Below are 24067 nucleotides of genomic sequence, written 5' to 3' on the forward strand. Positions count from 1 at the left end.
ACACTTGAGTGAAAAAAGCTCCCAGCTCATCCAGCCTCACTTCATAACTCACATCCTATATTCTCAGCAACATCCTGGCAAATCTTTTCTGAATCCTCTCCAGGTTAATAAATCCTTCTGAGAACAAGGCAACTAGACCTGGACACAATAACATAAAGCAAGCCTCACCAACATTCTGTTTTGAATGTTGGAAACATGTCACCCAATTTGCACGCAGCTAGCTCACACACAGTGTATGATAAAGACCTGATCACCTTGTTGTGTGATGCAAAGTGAGGGATAAATATAGGCTAGGAAGCTGGGGAGAATGCCCTGTCCTCTGGAATAATGTTATAGGATCTTTCACATTCCCCTGAGAGGACAGTTTTACAATTCACCTGAAAGATAGCACTTCTGATCGTGCAACATACTCCCTCAATACTGTCCTGGGAGTATCAGCTCTGGGTCTTGTATTTGAGTTTCTACTGATATTTATATTGTCCTCACTGTCGCTGGGTCAAAATAGTGAAGATTCATTAAAGCACTGTGAGTGTTTATGCACTACAGACTTTTTATTGTTCAAGTAAACAGCTTCTCATTCCCTTCGCATAGGTGGCACGATGGCGTAATGATTAGCACCGCTGTGCTAGGGACCCAGGTTCAATTCCAGCCTTGGGTGAGTGTCTGTGTGAAGTTTACATGTTCTCCCTGAGTCTGCATGGGGTTCCTCCCACAGTCCAAAGATTTGGAGATTAGGTGGATTGATTGTGGTAAACTGCACTGTCGTGTCCAGGGGTGAGCAGTTTAGTGGGTTAACCATGGCAAATGTTGGGGGGAGGCTCAGTAGAGACTTGATTGGGTCTCTCTGTCCTTTAGGAATTCTATAAGAGATGGGTGATAAATTCTGCATTGCTAGCAATGTACATATCCCATGAATATATCTTTATGCTATTTTGGTGGCATACATTTCTCCCAGACTCTACTTTTCTCCCTGTTAATTAATAGCCATTCTACATCTTGGCCAATATTTTTCTCTAGTTTACCTTTCTTAGCTCCATCCCCATTCTTTCATAGTTGTTTTCTTTTCCAATCTATTACTTTTGTTTTTGAACTAACCGTATATCTATTAACCATTACTTTAAATTTTGTTATGTTGTGATCAATGTTACCTAAATGTTCTCCACCCTTAATTTTCTTACTTACTTCCATTACTAAGTCATGCAATGCTTCTCCTTTTGGTTGGTTTTTTAAATGTTTTGGGTTAAACAGTGTAAATGGGAATGGTGGAAATGCCCCATTATTTTGATTCAGTGTTGTTTTACTCATTCCATATACTTGTCCATTTCCTTGTCCTACTACTTCACTATTTAATAGTAATAGAGTGATCAATTCATTCCATCCTTTATTTCAAGTCATATGGATTCAGTTTTCTATATGTTTGTCAGTTATCACCTTGCCTTTATTATGTTCTGATTCACATAGCTATTTTACTACCCTGTCTTCAAATAGTTATATGGAAGTTGACAGTTTGAATCATAGATCCCCTACAGCATGGAAGCGGGCCATTTGGCTCATTGACTCCACATTACCCCTCTAAAGAACATCCCACCCAGTCCCATGCCCCTACTCTATCCCTATAACCCTGCATTTCCCATGGTTAACCCACCTGGCCTTCACACTGTTGGGCAATTTAGATTAGATTACTTACAGTGTGGAAACAGGCCCTTCGGCCCAACAAGTCCACACCGACCCTCCGAAGAGCAACCCGTCCAGACCCATTCCCCTACATTTACCCCTTCACCTAACACTGCAGGCAATTTAGCATGGCCAATTCACCTAACCTGCACATTTTTGGACTGTGGGAGGAAACCGGAGCACCCGGAGGAAACCCACGCAGACACGGGGAGAATGTGCAAACTCCACATAGACAGTTGCCTGAGGCGGGAATTGAACCCGGGTTTCTGGCGCTGTGAGGCAGCAGTGCTAGCCACTGTGCCACCGTGCCCCCCACAATCCATGGTCAATCCACCCAACCTGCACAGCTTTGGACTGTGGGAGGAAACTGGAGTACCTGGAGGGAAACCACACTGACTTGAAGAGAATATGGAAACTCCAGACAGAGTCACCCAAGGGTGGAATTAAACCTGGGTCTCTGACATTGTGAGGAAGCAGTGCTAACCACTGAGCCACCATGCCCCCCCAAATGTTGCCAAAAAGAATATTGACAAAACATTTCATCTTACATTCGTCAGTGCAAATGCAAGAATGCCAAATTTCAAACTATCACAACTCCTAATAGCATGAGAGAAGGTTGCTGATAGAATAATGATGAATATTGAAGGATTTGTGTCTCTATTCAGAAATACCTATTTCTCCCTATTGAGTGGGCCTTCAGTTGCTGGTGTCTCAAAGAGTAACAGGCAGAATCATTAAAAGATCCAAAATTCTTTTGAGGGCCTGACAAGTATTACAACATCAAGATATGATTTGGAGATGCTGCTGTTGGACTGGGGTGTACAAAGTTAAAAATCACACAACACCAGGTTATCGTCCAATAGGTTTATTTGGATGCACTAGCTTTTGGAGCGCCGCTCCTTCAGCAGGTGGTTGTGGAGTATAAGATCATAAGATACAGAATTAGCAAATGTTTACAGTGTGATGTAACTGAAATTATATATTGAAAAAGTCCTAGATTATTTGTTAAGTCTCTCATCTTTTAGAATGAACATGTTGGTTTCAGTTCTTTCACATGTAAATCACAGAATTTTTTAAAAGTTACATTCTCAAGTGAACTTTTACAATTGGTGTCACGTCGGTCCAGATAATTCTTTTAACACCACACAACCTTGTCACGGTAGATGCTGCATGACGTGTCAGAGTGTCGACACGGATATCACCATTATGTATGGGTACACCTCCCACCATGTACATGGCAAGTACTCATGCGACTCAGCCAACGTTGTCTATCTCATAATGCTGCAGGTAAGGATGCCCTGAGGCATAGTACATTGGCAAGACCGAGCGGAGGCCAAGGCAATGGATGAATGGACACTGCACAACCGACAGACGGGGTGTTCCCTCCCAATGGGGAACACTTGAGCGGTCTGGGACGTTCGACCTTGGATCTTTGGGTGACCTTCCTCCAAGGCGGACTTCGGGACAGGCAATAAGTTCGGTACCAATGGGGATGGCTTCAACCAGGACCTTGGGTTCAATTCACACTACCGGTGACCCCACTACACACACACACACATACACCCCCAGATGTGCACACACACACTCCTACAGACACACGCACACAATCCTACAGGCACACACACTCATGCAGACCCTCTCTTATACACAAGGTCTTTCTCATATGCTGACACATTCACTCACTTGCACACATGCACCCTCTCACAGACTTATAACCCTTTACACTCACACTCTCTCACAGGCATTCATAAACCTTCTTACCACACCGTCTCCCCCCCCCCCACACACACACACATGCACACATTCACATATAGGTTTGTGGAATGAATTACATTTTATTTTGCTCAAAAACTGCATGAATCCATGTAAGATTCTGTAAATCCCTTTTTTAGATTAGAATCAGTCTCACACATGACACCTCACACTGTACATGCATTATCTGGACCGACATGACACCAATTGTTAAAGTTAACTTGGGAATGTAACTTTAAAAAATGTCTGCGATTTATCATATGAAAGAATTGAAACGATCATGTTCATTCTAAAAGATGAGAGACTTAATAAACAATCCAAGTCTTTTTCAATATGTAATTTCAGTTACATCACACTGTAAGCATTTGCTATAAATTCTGTGTCTTACGATCTTATACTCCACAACCACCTGATGAAGGAGCAGTGCTCTGAAAGCTAGTGCTTCCAAATAAACCTGTTGGACTATAATCTGGTGTTCTGTGATTTTTAACTTTGAACACAGAGATAGATAGCCGAACCAAGTCAACCTTTTTGTCCCTGTATTCACAACACAGTAAAACTAACCTATCGAAGACCCCCAAATAGTCATCCCAATGGTTCCTAGCAGACCTTTGAACAACCAATCCCAGACTTTGCGAATAATTAATTTCCAGACACTAGTTTTGTATCTTAAACAAAATTCTTCACTATTTATTAAATACATAATAACTTTAGCAGAGAGAAAATTAGCAACCCGGAAAATGTTGGTTTCCCCTTAAAATTTTTTCACAATCTACATGTTGGTTTTGAATTCCTATTCTTGTGAATTATCCTGATGAGTGCAAGAAAATGATCTTCAATTAACATTTGACTGGACATATATATTTATCTTGGTCTTTTTGGAAAAATACCATTTTGTATAGCAAAATAAACTGGCTGCAGTAAGAAATGACATTGCATTTGGAAAGAATATTCTGGATCAGTGGTGCTGGAAGAGCACAGCAATTCAGGCAGCATCCGAGGACAGGCAAAATCGACGTTTCGGGCAAAAGCCCTTCATCAGGAATAAAGGCAGAGAGCCTGAAGCATGGAGAGATAAGCTAGAGGAGGGTGGGGGTGGGGAGAGAGTAGCATAGAGTACAATAGGTCAGTGGGGAAGGAGATGAAGGTGATAGGTCAGGAAAGAGAGGGTGGAGTGGATAGGTGGAAAAGGAGCTGGGCAGGTCGGACAAGTCCGGACAAGTCGAGTTGCTGGAGGTTAGAAACTAGGATGAGGTGGGGGAAGGGGAAATGAGGAAACTGTTGAAATCCACATTGATGCCCTGGGGTTGAAGTGTTCCGAGGCGGAAGATGAGGCGTTCTTCCTCCAGGCGTCTGGTGGTGAGGGAGCGGCGGTGGAGGAGGCCCAGCACCTCCATATCCTCGGCAGAGTGGGAGGGGGAGTTGAAATATTGAGCCACTGGGCGATTTGGTTGATTGATGCGGGTGTCTCTGAGATGTTCCCTAAAGCGCTCTTTGGAAAGAATACACTGTCACTGAGTATACAATTCTGCCAGGGACAGGTCACATATTCAATTTGTGTATTTAATAAAGTAATTGGATTTCAACACAGATAGTCGAGAGATAACTTGCCTGGAGCAATGGTTTTTACCTACTCCCCTACTCTTCTATGAAACTCTAATCATCAAAGTTTATGAGTTGAAAACCAACTGGAAAATCTTATCACCAGAGGTAGAGTGCTATTAAAGGAGAATTTGAACTTGACTCCTCTAGCTCCAGAAAGTGGAATCAGACAGCCATAACTGATCCAGAGAAAAATAATAACGTCCACAAATTGTGAGCAAACTGACTTCAGCTAAAGAACAATATTTTGACAATCTATGAATAATTTGTTTTCTTAATTTAACTGACGTAAGTTCTAAAGCAACACTCTGCAAAGTTTTATGCTTTTTTTTCCCAGTTGGGACATTGTCAATGTACATATATGTACATGTTATTTATCAGGAGGGGTTGTGTATGTTTGCACAGTTTAAACACTTTGTTCATAATTATTACAGCTTTGTTTGAACATGTTTATTTTGCTATAAACTAGTTCTTTATTTGTTACTCAAGCAACCTGGGTGACTTGTTTTTAATACTGGGAGGTACACAGACTGCTAAATATATATGAATATATAATTGGCGCCATCACTTCCATTTTGTGACCAATGGAGGAGTGGGACAAAGAAAGGAATCAGTCCACTGCTCTTCACATTGTACAGTCCTCGAGTTTTCCCATCTTCTGTCCACAGTCTAGAATGAATCAACATAGTTTAATGACAAAAGTGTTTAATACATCATCAATCAAAACAAAATCTCATGCATAGCAATAATAAGTATATATAATACTTTATAAGACTGAACTGCCAGATCTCTAGACAAACCATATTTTATTTTTCACATTAAAGAATTATGGTAAGTCTGCCCTGTACTGTAGAACCTGATGCATTATAAATGAAGGCAGGTGATTGTTTTCCTCTGTCATGGTAGAGATGGAAGTGAAAACGTGAGACCCTTTAAACATTTCAATCACAGGTGTTGAAGGCAATTATACTGACAGCCTTTGTCAGTCCCCAGTGAATCAAAAGACACGCAAATGCTATTCATAAGCAGCGCAACCTTTTATTATTAGTTATTCCATCCAGCATCTGTTAGATGAATTGTACAACTTAATCATTAATACCCATCAGAGTGGAGTTCAGTGTAAATTAATGAGTCTTTCTATACCAATACTGCAAGGACTGTAAATTACATTAACTAAGTTGTAAACACCTCGCCAAGCTCATACTCTGCAATGAAGTGGCACATAAATCAATATGCCTGTTGTTTATATTGGGTAATATCCACTCTGTTAGTCATGATTAGTGAGAAAGTGGCAGAAATGTAGTATTTGGCTTTACCCCAGTGACAAATGGAAAAGACGAACCCAATAGATTTTAACATTTATTCACAGCTTTTAACCTGATTACACTTTTGGACAGATTTGTTTCCAAGACCAAAATGAAAAATATCCACCAGATACCACAAATTTCTACAGAATAAAAACAGACGTTGACAAGTGCTTAATGGATAAAAGATGATTGCCTCTATTCATTTTCTTCGGACAGCCATAGTCCTTCCTATCTGTAGCTTTCTCCCAAGTTATTTCTACTTCAATTTCCAAGATGATGGCTATTTAATTATTGGTAATAAGAATCAGGCTTGGCCCTGAAGATCAAAGAAAAAACATTGTAGCATGTGGGTACCTTTGAAAAATGGAGTTGGACAATCTTTTGAAAATCAGTGGAGTACTTTCTGGACATTGTTGAGCATGCCTGGCCACAGAGTAGGATACTGGTATCTGAAACAACTTTTTGACAACAGCGTCATAAATTCATTGAACCCTGTCTCTGTCAAATCCTTGCTGTTGGGCAGATGGATAGGAATTTATGAATCCAGAATCATGGAGTTATTATGGTGCAAAAGAGATCCTTCAGTCCATCGTTCCTGCATAGGAACATCGAGACTGATTGTTCAGCCTGTTTTGTCAGAGGAGGAGATCATAGAGAGCTTTTGGCACAGTTTCGGAGAGCCACCGTGGGGAGGGGTGGAGCACGGCAAAGATGGGCAATGGCATTGTGGTCACATCACTGGACCAGTTAACCCAAAACCCCAGGCTATTGGATGGATATATGAATAGGAAGGGTTTAGAAGGATAAGGGCCAAGTGCTGACAAGTGGGACTAGATTGGGTTGCGATATCTGGTCGACATGGATGGGTTGGACCGAAGGGCCTGTTTCCATGCTGTACATCCCTATGACTCTATAATGCTCTGAGATCATGGCTTTGAATTCCACCATTACAGATGGAGAAATGTGAATTCAATAAATTTCTGAAACTGAAAGCCAACCTAATGACAACTATACAACCACTGTCATTTGTTGCAGAACCCAATCTTGCTCATTAATGTCTTTTAAGGAAGGGCATCTGTCATCCTTACCCGAGTCAAAAAGTCTGGTGCTGAAAAAGCACAGCCAGTCAGGCAGCATCCAAGGAGCAGGAGAGTCAACATTTTGAGCATAAACTCTTCATCGGGAAGTCCTGATGAAAAGCTTATGCTCAAAACATCGACTCTCCTGCTCCTCAGGTGCTGCCTGATCAGCTGTGCTTTTCAGCACCACACTTTTTGACTATGATCGCCAGCATCTTCACTCCTCCCTTTCTCCTAGTCATCCTTAACAGGTCGAGTCTACATGGGATTCCAACAAGTGGTTAGCTCAGTTGGCTAGATGGTGGTGCACAATGCCGATTGACATCAACTCCATCACTTGCATGCCTGTCATTGGCTGACGTTACTGTGAAGGACTCTACTTCTCAACCTCTCCCTTCACCTGAGGCATGGTGACCTCAGGTTAAACCACAACCAGTCATCTCTCTGTCAGAAGGAGCAGCCCTACGGTCCACTAAGACTATGGCAACATTATTTACTTGAAGTTAACTTCTACTTATCCACTTTTGGATGTCAGGTAGCCTTTGTGACAGTGAAGGAGCCTAAAAGATAGTGGATAATTGGAGCTTGGTGTCTTCAGCACACGACGTTTGGATAAAGTCACTAAGAGGCAGCATTTAGATGTGAAATCTGGGGAAGACCAAGGATAGAGGTGATTATTCAAAGTGTTTTTCTCTATCGAACGACTAAATCTTTAATCATCTTAAAGAATTTGATTTGATCCCCCCTCTTAATCTTGAAGGCTTCAGGGAATAGAGTTAATGATCTCTGTAAACTACTTTTAATTTGACCCCATAAGTCCAGTTATCATGTACAAAACCAATATATCCTTGTAACAGTCATGAACAATAGGATAACCTTTGTAGCTGTACTTTTACACTTATGCCATTTCCATTTCCTGAATTAACCGCCTTTCCATTTTTGGATAAAGTTGCTAATTAGCGCCAACACCCAGTACAGTAATTGTGTGCTGTGCGGGTCACAAATCAAGATAACACAAAGGAAAGGAAAGGAAAGTTGCAAGGAAACTTCCATTTAAAAAAAAAACAGGCTGAGTGAATAGGGCTGATGGAAGATAATGTGGAAAAGTGTGAAGCCATTGTAATAAGAAATAAAAGAGAAGCAGAATATTTCTGAGAGATGCTGAATCAGAGGAATCTGAAGATCTGGAACACAAATCACAAGGAGTAAAGATGCAGCTAGCGAAAGAGAAAGCAAATGGACTGTTCACTTTTGTCACAGAATGATTGGGGTGTAGGAGTGAAGGAGCCTTCTTACAATTATAGGGGGTATTAGTATACCTACCTCAGTTTTGATTTCCTCATCTAAGAAAGGATATAATTACCTTACAAGGCATACAACAAATGCTGACTAGACTGACTCCAGGTAGGTGCATAAATCACAACAGGTTACCTTTAATTTGGCTACTTATTAAGCAATCTCAGAAACAATCAAGTACTGAAACAGTGGTTTAAACTTTATTGCATGTAACAAGTGACATACGACCCCTCAAATAAGCAAGCTAAGTCTCATAACTTGGCTATTACCCAGTTAATGATACAATTCAGATATGATTCCAAATGACCTAGGGGTGCAGGTACATAGTTCTTTGAAGTTTGCGTATTTTGGGAAAGCAAACCTTAGTAGGAGTTATACACTTAATGATAAGGTCCCAGGGAGTGTTACTGAATAAAGAGACCTTGGAGTGCAGGTTCATAGCACCTTGAAAGAAGAGTTGCAGGTAGACAGGATAGTGAAGAAGGCTTTTGGTATGCTTTCCTTTATTGGTCAGAGTATAAAATACAGGAGTTGGGAGGTCATGTTGAGGCTGTACAGGACATTGGTTAGGCCACTTTTGGATTTTTGCATGCAATTCTGGTCTTCTTCCTATCGGAAAGATGTTGTAAAACTTGAAAGGGTTCAGAAAAGATTTACGAGGATGTTGCCAGGTTTGGAAGATTTGAGCTATAGGGAGACGTTGAATAGGCTAGGGCTGTTTTCCCTGGAGCGTTGGAGACTGAGGGGTGACCTTACAGAGGTTATAAAATCATGAGGGGCATGGATAGTGTAAATAGACAAGGTTTTTCCACTGGGGTGGGGGAGTCCAGAACTAGAGGGCATAGGTTTAGGGTGAGAGGGGAAAGATATAAAAGAGACCTAAGGGACAACTTTTTCACACAGAGGGTGGTACGTGTATGGAATGAGCTGCCAGAGGAAGTGGTGGAGGCTGGTACAATTGCAGCATTTAAAAGGCCTCAGGAGAGGTATATGAATAGGAAGGGTTTGGAGGGATATGGGCCAGGTGCTGGCAGGTGGGACTAGATTGGGTTGGAATATCTGGTCGGCATGGACGACTTAGACTGAAGGGTCTGTTTCTGTGCTGTACATCTCTCTGACTCTACATAGGTAGGGTGGTTAAAAAGAAATTTATTATGCCTGCGTTTATTGCTCAGGCCTTTGAGTATAGGAGTTCGGACATGATGTTGAGGTTGTACAGGATGTTGGTGAGGTCTCTTCTGGGGTCCTGCATCCAATTCTGGATATCCTGTTTTATGAAAGATATTATTAAGCTGGAGATGGTGCAGAAGAGATTTACCAGGATGTTGCTGGGAGTGAAGGTTTTGAGTTATAAGGAGAGGCTGGATAGGCTGGGAACTTCTTCACTGGAGTGTAGGAGGTTGAGGGGTGACCATTTAAAAGTTTATAAAACCATGAAGGGCATAGATAAGGTGAATGCCAACTGTCTTTTCCCTAGGGTAGGGGATTTCAAGACTAGCGGGCATATTTTTAAGGTGAGAGGATAAAGATTGAAAAAAGTCATAGGGGCAACATTTTCACACACAGAGTAGTTTGTGTGTGGAACGAATGTTTAGAGAAAGTGGTGAATGTGGGTAAAGTTACAACATTTACAAGACACTTGGATAAGTGGGCGGCAGAGTGGCACAGTGGTTAGCACTGCCGCCTCACAGTGCCAGAGACCCGGGTTCAATTCCCACCTCAGGCGACTCACTGTGTGGAGTTTGCACATTCTCCCTGTGTCTGCGTGGGTTTCCTCCGGGTGCTCCAGTTTCCTCCCACAATCCGAAAATGTGCAGGTTAGGTGAATTGGCCAGGCTAAATTGCCCCTAGTGTTAGGTGAAGGGATAAATGTAGGGGAATGTGTCTGGGTGGGTTGCGCTTCGGTGGGTCAGTGTGGACTTGTTGGGCCAAAGGGCCTGTTCCCACACTGTAAGTAATCTAATCTAATAAGAAATGTTTGGAAAGATATGGGCCAAGCGCAGGCAGGTCGGACTAGTTTAGTTTGGGATTATGGTTGGCATGGACTGGTTGGATCAAAGAGAGCGTTTCCATGTTGTATGACTCTACGACAAAGTCTGCCTCTGGAAACTTCCAGGTTTTGATCCTTGTGCAGTGTTGTTCTTCGATGTTCTGCTAATGAAGAGTTCTGGTGTTGTTCTTATACAGGTTTTCATCCTTCAGGACCACGATGTGATATTATTGATGATTCTTCAGATTCCATTCATCCAAAATATTGATTACTCTTTTGGAATCCTTGAGACTGCAGCTTGCTTCCTTATCAGAATTAACTCCTCTGTTCGTAGTTACATTTGGCTTCAACTATCTGTTTGAAGACACATCCTGTCTTGTAATTAATAAATTCTTTAACAGGGCAGTCATTGTGGTGTGAGGTAATGATTAATAGCTGTCTTTGAGATGAAACTGAGTAATTTAGACCTATACCTATATTTAGAAATATGAGATATGGTCTCTTTGAAATATATAATGTTCTTTGTAAGCTTGGTTGTGTGAATTGCTAGAAAGCAGTTTCTCCTGATTAGGGAACCTAGATCTAGGAGTCACAGTGTTAGCATAAGGGGTTGGCCATTTAGAATTCAGGTGAGAGAAATGTTTGCAAATTCTCTACTCCAGAGAGATGCGGATGTTCAGTCTTTGAGCATATTCAACACAAAGACCAATAACTTTCTAGCTGAGAGAACTCAGGGAAGGATAACATGGAAAGTTGAATTTGAAACAGAAATCAGCCATGATCTTATTTAAAGATGGTGCAATATTGAGGGGACAAATGGCCTATTTCATATGTTATTAGGATTTGCCTCATTTATCAGAAGACTTTTTATGTCTTTCTTCTTTAGAGTAATGTACAGCAAGGAAACTGACCCTTCGGTCCAACTCGTCCATGTCGACCAGACATCCTAACCTAATCTAGACCCGATTCGGAGATGCCGGTGTTGGACTGGGGTGTACAAAGTTAAAAATCACACAACACCAGGTTATAACCTGGTGTTGTGTGATTTTTAATCTAGACCCATTTGCCAGCACTTGGTCCATATCCCTCTAAACCCTTACTATTCATATACCCATTCAGATGCCTTTGAAATGTTGTAACTGTACCAGCCTCCACCACTTCCTCTGGTAGCTCATTCCATTCATGCACAATCCTCTGCATGAAAACGTTGCCCCTTAGGTCCTTTTTAAGTCTTTCCTCTCTCACCCTAAAATCATGCCCTGTAGTTCTGGACTCCCCCATCCCAGGGAAAAGAATTTGTCTGTTTACCCTGTCCATGCCTCTCATGATTTAATAAACCTCTATAAGGTCACCCCTCAACCTCTAATGCTCCAGGGAAAACAGCCCCAGCCTATTCAACCTCTCCCTAAAGCTTAAATCCTCCAACCTTGGCAATATCCTTGTAAATGTTTTCTGAACCCTTTCAAGTTTGACAACATCCTTCTGATAGGAAGGAGACCAGAATTACACACAATATTCCAAAAGTGGCCTAACCAATATCCTGTACAGTTACAACATGACCTCCTGACTCATATACTCAATGCACTGACTAATAAAGGAAAGCATAGCAATCGCTTCCTCCACTATCCTTCCTTAGCTGAATGTCATTTTGTAATTGTTTAATAAGATAATGAAGTTTTTATTACATTTCATTTTTTATTGCTTTTTGAAAAGTAAATTATATTCATTGTTGGCATTAGCGAACATTGAGAAGATTTGTAGCTCAGATTGAGGTTCTGGATGTGGGTTTGCTCGCTGAGCTGCAAAGGTCAATTCAAGACGTTTCACCACCCGTAACATCTTCAGTGGCCTCTGGATGAAGTACTGTTGATACTTCCTGCTTTCTATTTATATGTTTGGGTTTCTTTGGGTTGGTCCGATCACTTAACATAGAGTCATGGAGGGGGGATCCAAGATGGCGGCGACCCAGTAAGACTGAGTCTATAGTGCTCCTCCCAAGACTTGGGCACAGTGGGTCACCTACCCCCTACCAAGCTCACTAAATCATTTATAAATCATTTATAATAGTTTAGTAACTCAATTAGTTGTGTAATATTACACTTAAGCAACTTTATCCTAAGTTAAAATGACTAAAAGGAAGGGAGCCCGCAGCTCTCAGCAAGCAGGAACCCCTCCCCCACACTCTCCAGCTGCAGCAGAGGCGTCCACAGCCGCCCCGGGGGACTTACCTACAGTAGCAAGTCTTGCAGAAATGCTTTCCAAGCTTGACTCGAAGATCGATGCCTTTATCGTCGAATCCAGGAATCGTTGGGACTCGCTCTCGGCCGCGCTGCAGAAGCACGACCGTGAAATTGAAGAAATTCAACGCCGAGTCGGATGGGGCGGAGCTAAAGGCCGCGACCTCGGAGACAACCGCTCAATCGGCTGTGGATCAGGTCCGGACTCTCGAGCAGCGAGTCCGGACCTTGGAAAATCATATTGACGACCTCGATAATCGAGGTCGTCGAAAAAATATTCGTTTGCTGGGCCTTCCCGAACAGGAAGAGGAAGGCCAGCTTACAGCATTCCTGGAGCAGTGGCTGCCACAACTTTTAAATCTGCAAGCTGGATCAGGCCAGGTAAGGGTAGAATGGGCCTACCGGGTAGCAATACGCGGGCCCGGCTCGAACCAGCGCCCACGCCCGGTCCTGTTCCGGCTGCAGAGCTACAGGGAGAGGCAGATACTCCTAGAAGCCTCTAGAAATCTCGGAAAAGACTCCCAAGCTATGATCTACAAAGGATCCAAGATCATGCTATTTCAGGACTTTTCCCCGACTCTGGTTCGAAAGAGGAAGGCATTCGACGAGGCGAAGAAGCGTTTAAGGGACTTAAATGTACAGTACTCCTTACGCTACCCAGCGATGTTACGCTTTAACCATGAAGGATCTGTATATAACTTTGGATCACCAGAAAAGGCTAAGGAATTTTTGGACTCTCTTAGATAAACTGTAGGACATAATGGATGTTGGTCTGCCTTCCCCCCCCCCCCCCACCCCCGTTTTGGTTTATATCCCCTCCCTTTTTTTTTCTTACCTTATTGCTTAATATTATTATGGGGGGTGGGGAGAGGGATTTGATTTTCTCCCCCCCCCCCCTCCTTGGAGTTGTTTTCTGTTATTATTTTATGTATATATGAGGGGTGTATGTATATGTGTGTGTGTGTATGTATGTATATATATATATGTATGTGTATGTATATATATGTATATATAAGCTGGGGGATTTGGTTAATGTTGGTGGGGGGAGGTGGTTACCTTATTCGATTTTACCTCTGTCTTTAGGAGCGGGGTTGTTTTTCCCTTCGTTATTTTGTATTATCATATTTAATTATTATTTGTTGAACTGGTAATTTTATAGTTATATGTTTATATATGGTATTAACATTACCAAATATACCCAGGTGTTGGTAGGGGTGGGGGTGGGGTGCTCACTGTTAACTCTAGTTTTGTATTATATTTGAATTTTCCTCATTTTATTGAGGAGTGCCTGGGTCAAGGGTGGGGCATTGGTTGGGAGAGGATATGAGGGATTTTTGGAGAGGAAGTGATGCCCCCTGGGAACAAGGGGGAAAGTCTCCACTTAGATACGTTTTATATTTTTTCTATTTAGAAATAGTTTTTTACTGTATTGTTGTGGGTGTATTAAAGAGGGTTTATTTTTGTAAATTTTACATGTTCCATGCTCGGGATGTTCTGGATAGGGTTCCCCCTCCCGAGGGGTCTCGGATTGGCCCAGAGGATTATGGTTGATCAATCGGTTAAGTGGTGCACCTGGAATGTCAAGGGGAGTAATTCGCCACTTAAAAGGAAGAAAATATTATCAAATCTTAAGAAGGAAAGAGTTGATATAGCTCTCCTACAGGAGACACACCTGTCAGATAAAGAACACTTGAAATTACGACAGGGCGGATTTGATCAGGCCTTTTTTTCTTCTTTTAGCTCAAAAAGCAGGGGAGTTGTTATTCTTGTTCGGAAGAATTTCCCTTTCAAAATCCTAAAGCAGATAAAAGACGAATCTGGACGATATATCTTGATTAAAGCTCTCATAAATGGAGAGGAATTTGGGATTTTAAATTTGTACTGCCCCCCGGCACACCCCTTTAAATTTATAACGGAAGCCTTTTCAAAATTGATGGCTTTTGATGCCCGTCATATAATTATAGGGGGAGACTTTAATTGTATTATGGATCCGGAAATAGACAGGATTCCCAAGAGTACTGTAGGAGTATCTCCCAGATCTAGACAATTGATGGATCTGAACAAAGAATTAGGATTAGTAGATGTATGGAGATGTCTTCATCCACAGGGTAGAGATTTTTCTTTCTACTCTAATCCACATAAATGTCATACCAGAATTGATATGTTTTTTGCCCCCTCAATTTTTTTAAATTCCATATCATCCTGTAAAATAGGTAATATAGCAATTTCTGACCACGCTGCTGTATATATGGAAACTAAGGCGAGGAACAGTGGGACATCCCCTCGGCATTGGCGTATGGACCCCTTCTTAATGAAAGATAGTAAATTTGTAAAGTACTTCTCTCAAGAATTTAAAACTTTTTTAGAAATTAATTCAGGTACAGCTAGCAACCCGTCAATGATGTGGGAGACCATCAAAGCTTACACGCGAGGCTTGATCATCTCCTACTCAGCGACCCAGAAGAAATTAAAGGGAGAACAACAGCGTCTGCTTGAAGCCCGCTTAAAAGCGGCTGAAACAGCATACACTGATAGACCCTCTATTATTAAATTGCAAAGGATTACAGCTCTTAGGACAGCTCTAAATACTACACTCACTCAAACGGCTAAGAGGGAAATATTATTTGCAAAGCAAAGGTTATATGAATATGGCGACAAACCGGGTAGATACTTAGCATTTCTTGCAAAGAAAAAAAAGGCCCCTCAGACTATTATGTCTATCAAGGAAAGTACGGGTATTTTGACTCATGATCATAAAAAGATTAATGCGACCTTTAGAAAATTCTATTCTGAGTTATATAAATCACAGGATTGTGAAGATAGGACGAAGAGGATGCAGTCATTTTTTAAAAATTTGACTTTTCCAGACCTAACTCCGGAACAAGTATCGGTCCTAAATGCTCCTCTTACACCCCAAGAAATAGTTGATGCAATTAGGCGCCTTCAAAATGGTAAGACGCCGGGCCCAGATGGCTTTCAAGCTGAATTCTATAAAGAATTTACAGAAATACTGGTTGGTCCACTTATGGACATGTATAACTATGCATATAGTCAGGGCTGTCTCCCGCCTTCGCTGAAAGAGGCAAATATCTCTCTTATCCTTAAAAAAGGAAAGGACCCAGAAGATTGTACATCATACAGACCAATATCCTTGCTAAATGTAGATTTTAAAATCCTCTCTAAAACGTTAGCACTGAGATTAGAAAGGATACTGCCACATATTATAAAGGAGGATCAGACGGGGTTTATTAAGGGCCGTAGATCATCCAATAATGTTAGAAGGGCTCTGAATATGATTCAAGCTTGTCATCAGGGAAAGATACCAGGAGTAGTGGTTTCATTAGACGTGGAAAAGGCATTTGATAGGGTCGAATGGTCATATTTGTTTTACACATTGGAGAGGTTTGGTGTTGGACAGGTGTTTACCAAATGGATCTCAACATTGTATAGTGATCCCAAAGCAGTTGTGGTTACCAATGGATTAGGCTCGGATAGCTTCAGTGTGGGTAGGGGCTGCCGTCAGGGATGTCCCCTCTCGCCATTGTTATTCACGCTAATAATTGAACCACTAGCAGAAGCTATACGAGCTGATCCTAATATAGTGGCCCCAAGGATTGGTACAGGTAAACATAAAATTACCCTTTATGCAGATGATGTTCTTCTATTCCTCAGTAACCCTTTGATGTCCATACCTCGCTTAATCCAAGTTATTAATACATTTAGTGCATTCTCAGGCTATAAAATTAATTTTTCAAAATCGGAGGCTATGCCAATGGGTGGCCTTGCTGTGATACCCCGCTTAGCGGACGGTTCCCTTTTTCCCTTCCGCTGGTCCCTGGAGGGTTTCTTATATTTAGGCATTTTTATTACTCCAGTATTTGGTCAGTTGTATAAGGCTAATTTTGTGTATTTATTGGAAAGGATAAGGCAGGACCTCCAGCGATGGGGAGACCTGCCAATTTCCTGGTTGGGTAGAATAGCATTAATCAAAATGAATATCCTGCCCCCTCTCCTATATCCTATGAGAATGCTTTCGGTGATGCTGCCGAGGACAGCTTTATGTAAATTATACGGCTGGCTGAGTTCCTTTATCTGGATCCATAGGCGGCCCCTCATTAAGCTGAAGAAGCTACAGCTTCCACAGGCAAGGGGTGGATTGGACTTCCCAGATTTTAGGAAATATCAATTAAGTTCCCTATTAAGTTATATAGCTGATTGGGTCTTGTCTGATCCACAATCAATCTGGTTGGACATCGAGGCTTCTCAAGTAAAATACCCACTTATTAACCTTTTATTCTCAGACAAGAGGAAAATCATTACAGATCACTGTAAAAACCCTATAATACTGAATACAATCAAGGCTTGGAATATAATGCGGCAAAATGAGGGTAATTCACATAAAACATCCCCCTATGCACCGATAGTGGGAGCATGGGGATTCCAACCGGGGTTAACAGATGCCACTTTTAAACTCTGGAGATCCAGGGGTATCTCATGTCTCGGGGATTTATTTAAAGATGGGGTCCTGATGTCTTTCGGACAGCTGCGTCAGAAATTCGGATTACCCAATGGAGATCTCTTTCGATACTTCCAAATTCGAGATTTTATACAGAAGAAGACTACGTTATTAGATAGTCTTTATAAATCCGATAGAGAATGTAGTGTCCTACGACCAGTGGGGGTATCTTCCGTCAGTAATATTTATCATTTGCTACATGATGAAGTATCGGGAGATATGGATAATCTGCTTAAAACATGGGATCAGGATCTGGGACTAGAAATCTCCACAGAAACGTGGAATGATATCTGGGAAAATGCTAGAAGAATTACTATTTGTAACAGAACCCAGGCTATCCAGCTGAAGATACTTCATAGGGCCCATATAGCACCGGTTCGATTGGCAAAATTTAAGGCAGGAGCATCTCCAATGTGTCCTAAATGCAAAATAGAGGTGGGCACTCTTGTACATTGCTTATGGACCTGTCATAAGATCCGTAGATATTGGACTAAAGTAGCAAGTACCCTGACAGAAATTTTAGGAACAGAAATAAAAGTGGACCCCGTATCTCTCCTCTTGGGCTTTTCGAACTTTCCCTCCCTGGACACGTACGGGAAGAGACTATTTTCTATTCTTTCTTTCTGTGCAAGGAAAAATATTTTGATGAACTGGGTGGCGGAGGGCCCCCCTGGACTTTCAAATTGGCACAGACTAATTATGGAATGTATTCCCCTTGACTTCCTTACAAATATGGTGCACCGAAAGACCGAATTATTTTATAAAATATGGCAGCCCTTTTTGAATTACATAAATACAGATATTTCGGCTATCCTAACAAGGGCTTTTATTTAATTGAGACTACGAGCCTGGCTGGTCCGCGGCCCCTCGGGGGAGGAATCCCGCACGAATACGGGTTTTGTCATATCTGATGTTAACACATCCCGAGCATGTAAGAGACTTAAATATACACCCTGGTTAGTTGTAGGTTAGATTAGTAGATAGTTGAGTTTTGTTTGTTTGTTTTCTTTTCTTTTCGGTTTTTTTTTTGTTGTTTTGTTTTTTTTTGTCAAATTTTGGCTATTGTATATTTGAGCTAATTGTATATCAATGTTTATATCTGAGAGTTTTGTTTATTTTTGTAAACTTGTAAAAATGTTAAATTTCTAATAAAAATATCTATTAAAAAGCAAAAAAAAAACATAGAGTCATGGAGATGTACAGCATGGAAACAGACCCTTCGGTCCAACCTGTACATGCCGACCAGATATCCCAACCCAATCTAGTCCCACCTGCCAGCACCTGGCCCATATCCCTCCAAACCCTTCCTATTCATATACCCATCCAAATGCCTCTTAAATGTTGTAATTGTACCAGCTTCCACCACTTCCTCTGGCAGCTCATTCCATACACGTACCACCCTCTGTGTGAAAAAGTTGGCCCTTAGGTCTCTTTTATATCTTTCCCCTCTCACCCTAAACCTATGCCCTCTAGTTCTGGCTTCCCAACATGTTGTGAAACTTGAAAGGATTCAGAAAAGATTTACAAGAATGTTGCCAGGGTTGGACGATTTGAGCTATCGGGAGAGGTTGAATAGGCTGGGGCTGTTTTCCCTGGAGAATCGGAAGTTGAGAGGTGACCTTATAGAGGTTTACAAAATTATGAGAGGCATGGATAGGATAAATAGACAAAGTATTTTCCCTGGGATGGGGGAGTCCAGAACTAGAGGGCATAGATTTAGGGTGAGAGGGGAAAGATATAAAAGAGACCTAAGGGGCAACTTTTTCACACAGAGGGTGGTATGTTTATGGAATGAGCTGCCAGAGGAAGTGGTGGAGGCTGGTACAATTGCAACATTCAAAAGGCATCTGGATGGGTATATAAATAGGAAGTGTTTGGAAGGATATGGGCCAAGCGCTGGCAGGTGAGACTAGATTGGGTTGGGATATCTGCCCAGCATGGACAAGTTGGACCGAAGGGTCTGTTTCCGTGCTGTACATCTCTATGACTCTATGATCGGCATGGATGGCGGGCGGCACGGTGGCACAGTGGTTAGCACTGCTGCCTCACAGCGCCAGAGACCCGGGTTCAATTCCCGACTCAGGCGACTGACTGTGTGGAGTTTGCACGTTCTCCCCGTGTCTGCGTGGGTTTCCTCCGGGTGCTCCGGTTTCCTCCCACAGTCCAAAGATGTGCAGGTCAGGTGAATTGGCCATGCTAAAAATTGCCCGTAGTGTTAGGTAAGGGGTAAATGTAGGGGTATGGGTGGGTTGCGCTTCGGCGGGGCGGTGTGGACTTGTTGGGCCGAAGGGCCTGTTTCCACACTGTAAGTAATCTAATCTAATCGAGGGTGAATAGTCAAAGACTTTTCCTAGCGTAGCAGTGTCCAAACCTAGAGGGCATAGGTTTAAGGTGAGAGGGGAAAGATATAAAAGAGACCTAAGGGGCAACTTTTTCACACAGAGGGTGGTGCGTGTATGGAATGAGCTGCCAGAGGAAGTGGTGGAGGCTGGTACAATCACAACATTTAAAAGGATGGATACATGAATAGGAAGAGTTTGGAGGGATATGGGCCAAATGCTGGCAAATGGGACTAGATTAACTTAGGATATCTGGTTGGCATGGACGTGTCAGACTGAAGGGTTTGTTTATGTGCTGTACATCTCTATGGATCAACAACATGTAAGTACTGGATTGACAATGTTGAGAGTGACCGTGCACAGAAAGAGAAGTAGATGGATCGAGGCTAGAACAGGTCAGCAGGTTTCCTTCCTTTAAAGGAGATTAGTGATCCATGTGAGTTGTCATGACCATGCAAACACAGCTTTGTCTCTTCCCCACCTCATTCAGCTCTGCCACTGTTACTAACGAGGAATAATATTAACAAGCCCTTGGAAATCCTTGAGTTAATTAGATGCAGACAATTTGTAAGGGTCAAACCATGAAGGCTTAGTTAAACTTAAGTCTTCAAGTAAATTATTAAGCAGAAACAGATGGACAAATTTAGTAATATTTGACCTTTAAATAAACTACCAGATAGAAAACTTGTTGGGAAGATTAAAACCCATGGAGTTAAGTGTCAAGAAGATAATGGGGGCGTAGTTCAATACTTCCTCATATCTCTGTGGCTTGTAAAGATTCATTTAACTGCAATACTGTTCTGTTTGTGCCTTTGTAATTAATGTTCACAGGTTTTAAGCTCAACACTTCCCAGTAATTTCAAGCTGTTTTTAAGATTTGGATCTGCAATGAATTAATCTGAAAATTCGTTCTCTCTATTTCATGGAACTGTGTGACAATGTCTGACTCAAAAAATTGCAAAATGACTGGTGAGGGGATCTAAGATGGCGGCGATCTGAGAAGATCACACTGCAGAGCTTCGCATCGCAGCAGGAGCAGGACGGTCCTTTAACCCACCCAACCCAGGTCATCAGGATTTCTTGGGGCGTTGGAAAGAATGTGGAGCCCCAAGAAACATTTAAAAATTGACTTACCTGTACTTTCAGCTGTCCATAAATGCCTAAAAAGGGAGGACGAGCATCTGAGGCCGGGCCTGCAGCTCAGCCTACAGCAGCCTCAGAGCCGATTACTCTCCAGGCTCTGGTGAACCAGCTCTTGAAATCTCGAGAGATGTTGGGGAAACAGATTGAAAAGAAGCTGACTCCTGTCTCTCTCATGCTGCAGAAGCATGAGCAGCAACTGGGAGACCTGGAGAAGAGGACGGATGAGGTGGAGCACAGGGTCACAATGGTGGAAGCTGATGCCAGTTCAATCAAGGAAGAAATCCAAGCCCTGAAGACGCAGGTTCGTAATTTGCGTGACCAAGTGGATGATCTTGAAAACAGGGGCAGAAGAAAAAACATTCGGATCATCGGTCTGCCTGAGGGTAAGGAAGGTGAGCGGCCTGTGGAATTTGTTGAAGATTGGTTTCAGAAATTCCTTGACTTGGAGACTGGCATGAGAGGATTGAAAATAGAGAGGGCTCATCGGGTTGCAGCACGGAGGTCGGGTCTGGGTCAATGCCCTCGTCCTTTCCTGGTATGGTTCCATCATTACCAGGATAAGGAGAGAGTCATGGAGGCTTCCAGACTCCAGGGGAAGGATCCAAAGGCCCTAATTTACGAGGGGTCTAAGATCATGTTTTTTCAGGACTTTTCAGCGGCGGTGATCCAGAAACGAAAATCATATGATGATGTCCAGAGAAGATTGAGGGAGCTTGGGATTCAGTACTCCCTGAGATATCCGGCAGTGCTTCGGATCACCTTAGATGGATCCATGCATCTCTTTGACACATAGTAGAAGGCAAGAGACTTTGTGGACAAACTAACCTAATTTAAACAATTGTAGTATGTATAAATATTGTTGCTTGGGTATGCGTTTATCATTCTGCAAAAGAAATGGAGGAAATCCGGTTGGATCTTTGTTTGTACCCGTTTTTTTCCTCTATTGATAATAATTTGGTTCAAACTATGTCTGGCGACGTTAAGATGTACATTTTAAATTTCTAAGTTAGGACATAACAAAGGATGGGTGGGATATTTATTACCCTATTTTTTTTATAAAAGAATGTTTTTTTATTCATATTGATATTCTATGGGGTGTTTATTCTTTTTAGCTTGTGCTTGCGATGCGGCTCTGGCTGGGAGAAGTGAAGGCGGTTGAGATGGTTAAATGCCTATTTATGGGCAGTTCGGGATGGGTAGTTGCCCCCTCTGGGCAGGGGGTGAGTTCCCCATCTCAGCACTATTGGCGCTTTATATGATGGTTTGTTTTTTGGTTTTTGTTGTCTTTTATTTTTAATAATTTTGTATGTGTGTTAAATGTAGTGGTTTTAGTTTATGTAGTTTTTATATTTGGTGGATCATGCAACACTAAGGCTCAGCAATTTGTGGTTCGGGTTCCTCCACTCTGGAATTTAAATGTAATTGCAGAAGATTATGGCTAATGATTTGGTTGAATGGTGTACCTGGAATATCAAGGGAAGTCACTCACTAATTAAGAGGAAGAAGGTACTCTTGAGTCTTAGAAAGGAGAAGGTGGATATTGCTTTGCTACAGGAGACACATTTGGATGACAAGGAGCATCTGAAATTACAGCAGACTGACTTTGACTGAGTTTATTTTTCATCATTTAATACCAGAAGTAGGGGAGAGGCTATATTGGTAAGGAAAAATCTCTCATTTAAATTGTTGGAATGTGTTAAAGACACATACGGGAGGTTTGTAATTCTTAAAGCCTTGATAAATGGGGAAGAATATGGCATTTAAATGTTTATTGTCCCCCAGCTCATCCTCTTAAATTCTTGGTAGATGCTTTTTCTAAACTGATAAGTCTCAAGTCTCGGCACATCATTATAGGGGGAGATTTTAACTGCCTCATGGACCCCACAGTTGACAGGCTGCCTAAAGGTCCCTCGAAACCCTCTGCACAAACTAAACAGTTATTGGGTTTGTGTGGGGAATTAGGGTTGGTGGATGTCTGGAGGTGTCTCCACCCTACAGGTAGGGATTTCACGTTTTTCTCCAATCCGCACAGATGTCACACGAGGATTGATTTTTTTTTCTGACCCCTGCGGTAACCCTGGGTCTGGTGGCATCCTGTACGATTGGTAATATTGTCATCTCTGATCATGCTCCAGTGTACCTCATGGTTAAAATTAAGGATGTTACAGTGGATTCAAGGTACTGGCAAATGGACCTCTTTATTCTCATGGACAGCAAGTTTGTGGAGTATTTCTCTAGGGAATTTCGGGCATTCCTAGACATCAATATAGGCTCGGTTGTTAGTTCATCTGTTCTCTGGGAAACTGCCAAAGCTTATGCCAGAGGGTTAGTTATTTCATATTCCACCAGTAGGCAGCAGCAGAAGGGTGAGCAGCAATGTCTCCTTGAAGCACGGTTGAAGGCAGCCGAGAAGGCCTATTTTGACAGACCCTCGTTGGTCAAACTACAGAGGATTACGGCACTGCGGTCTGCACTAAATTCCGTGCTCACGCAGACGGCAAAGAAGGAGCTGGCTTTTGCAAAGCAAACGTTATACGAGCATGGTGACAAGCCAGGCAAATACTTAGCATATCTTGCAAGAAAGAGAAGTGCCCCACAAAACCATTACAGCAATTAGGGAAGGGTCTAGGAACCTAACATGTGATTCTAAAAAGATTAATGTGGCGTTCCAGAGATTCTACTCTAAGTTATATCAGTCTGAGAATTGTGAAGAGGGGAAGGCCAAAATGGAATCCTTTTTTAGAGATCTGAAGCTCCCAGGTGTGACTCCCGAACAATAGTCCTTTCTCAACACCCCATTATCAGAGCAAGAAGTGCAAGAAGCTGTGAGGCAGCTTCAGAGTGGAAAGGCGCCCGGTCCTGATGGACTTCCCAGTGAATTCTATAAGGAATTTATAAGTATACTGTCAGGCCCAATGCTGAATATGTTTAATGATTCATACAGTCATGTTTGTCTCCCACCATCTCAGAGAGGCCAATATTTCACTTACCTTTAAAAAAGGGAAGGATCCGGAAGACTGTGCTTTATACAGGCCCATCTCGCTGTTAAATGTGGACTTTAGGATCCTTTCTAAGGCTCTTGCGTTAAGGCTGGAGACTGTGTTACCCTCTATTATTAAAGAGGATCAGACG

At 42.1% G+C, this 24067-nt stretch overlaps 1 long non-coding RNA gene across 1 annotated transcript in view; it reads right to left on the reverse strand.

The window, feature by feature from the left end:
• Positions 1-3911: 3911 nt before the first annotated feature.
• Positions 3912-24067, reverse strand: part of LOC122559824 (uncharacterized) — a 219217-nt gene continuing 199061 nt past the window's right edge. Inside the window, exon 5 of the long non-coding RNA XR_015760378.1 lies at positions 3912-5697. This is a non-coding gene — a long non-coding RNA (uncharacterized LOC122559824). The remainder of the gene's footprint in view (positions 5698-24067) is intronic.

Source organism: Chiloscyllium plagiosum, unplaced genomic scaffold (assembly GCF_037043375.1).
Source record: "Chiloscyllium plagiosum isolate Xiang-an unplaced genomic scaffold, Cpla_swu_hap1 HiC_scaffold_19, whole genome shotgun sequence".
NCBI classification, from domain to species: Eukaryota; Metazoa; Chordata; class Chondrichthyes; order Orectolobiformes; family Hemiscylliidae; genus Chiloscyllium; species Chiloscyllium plagiosum.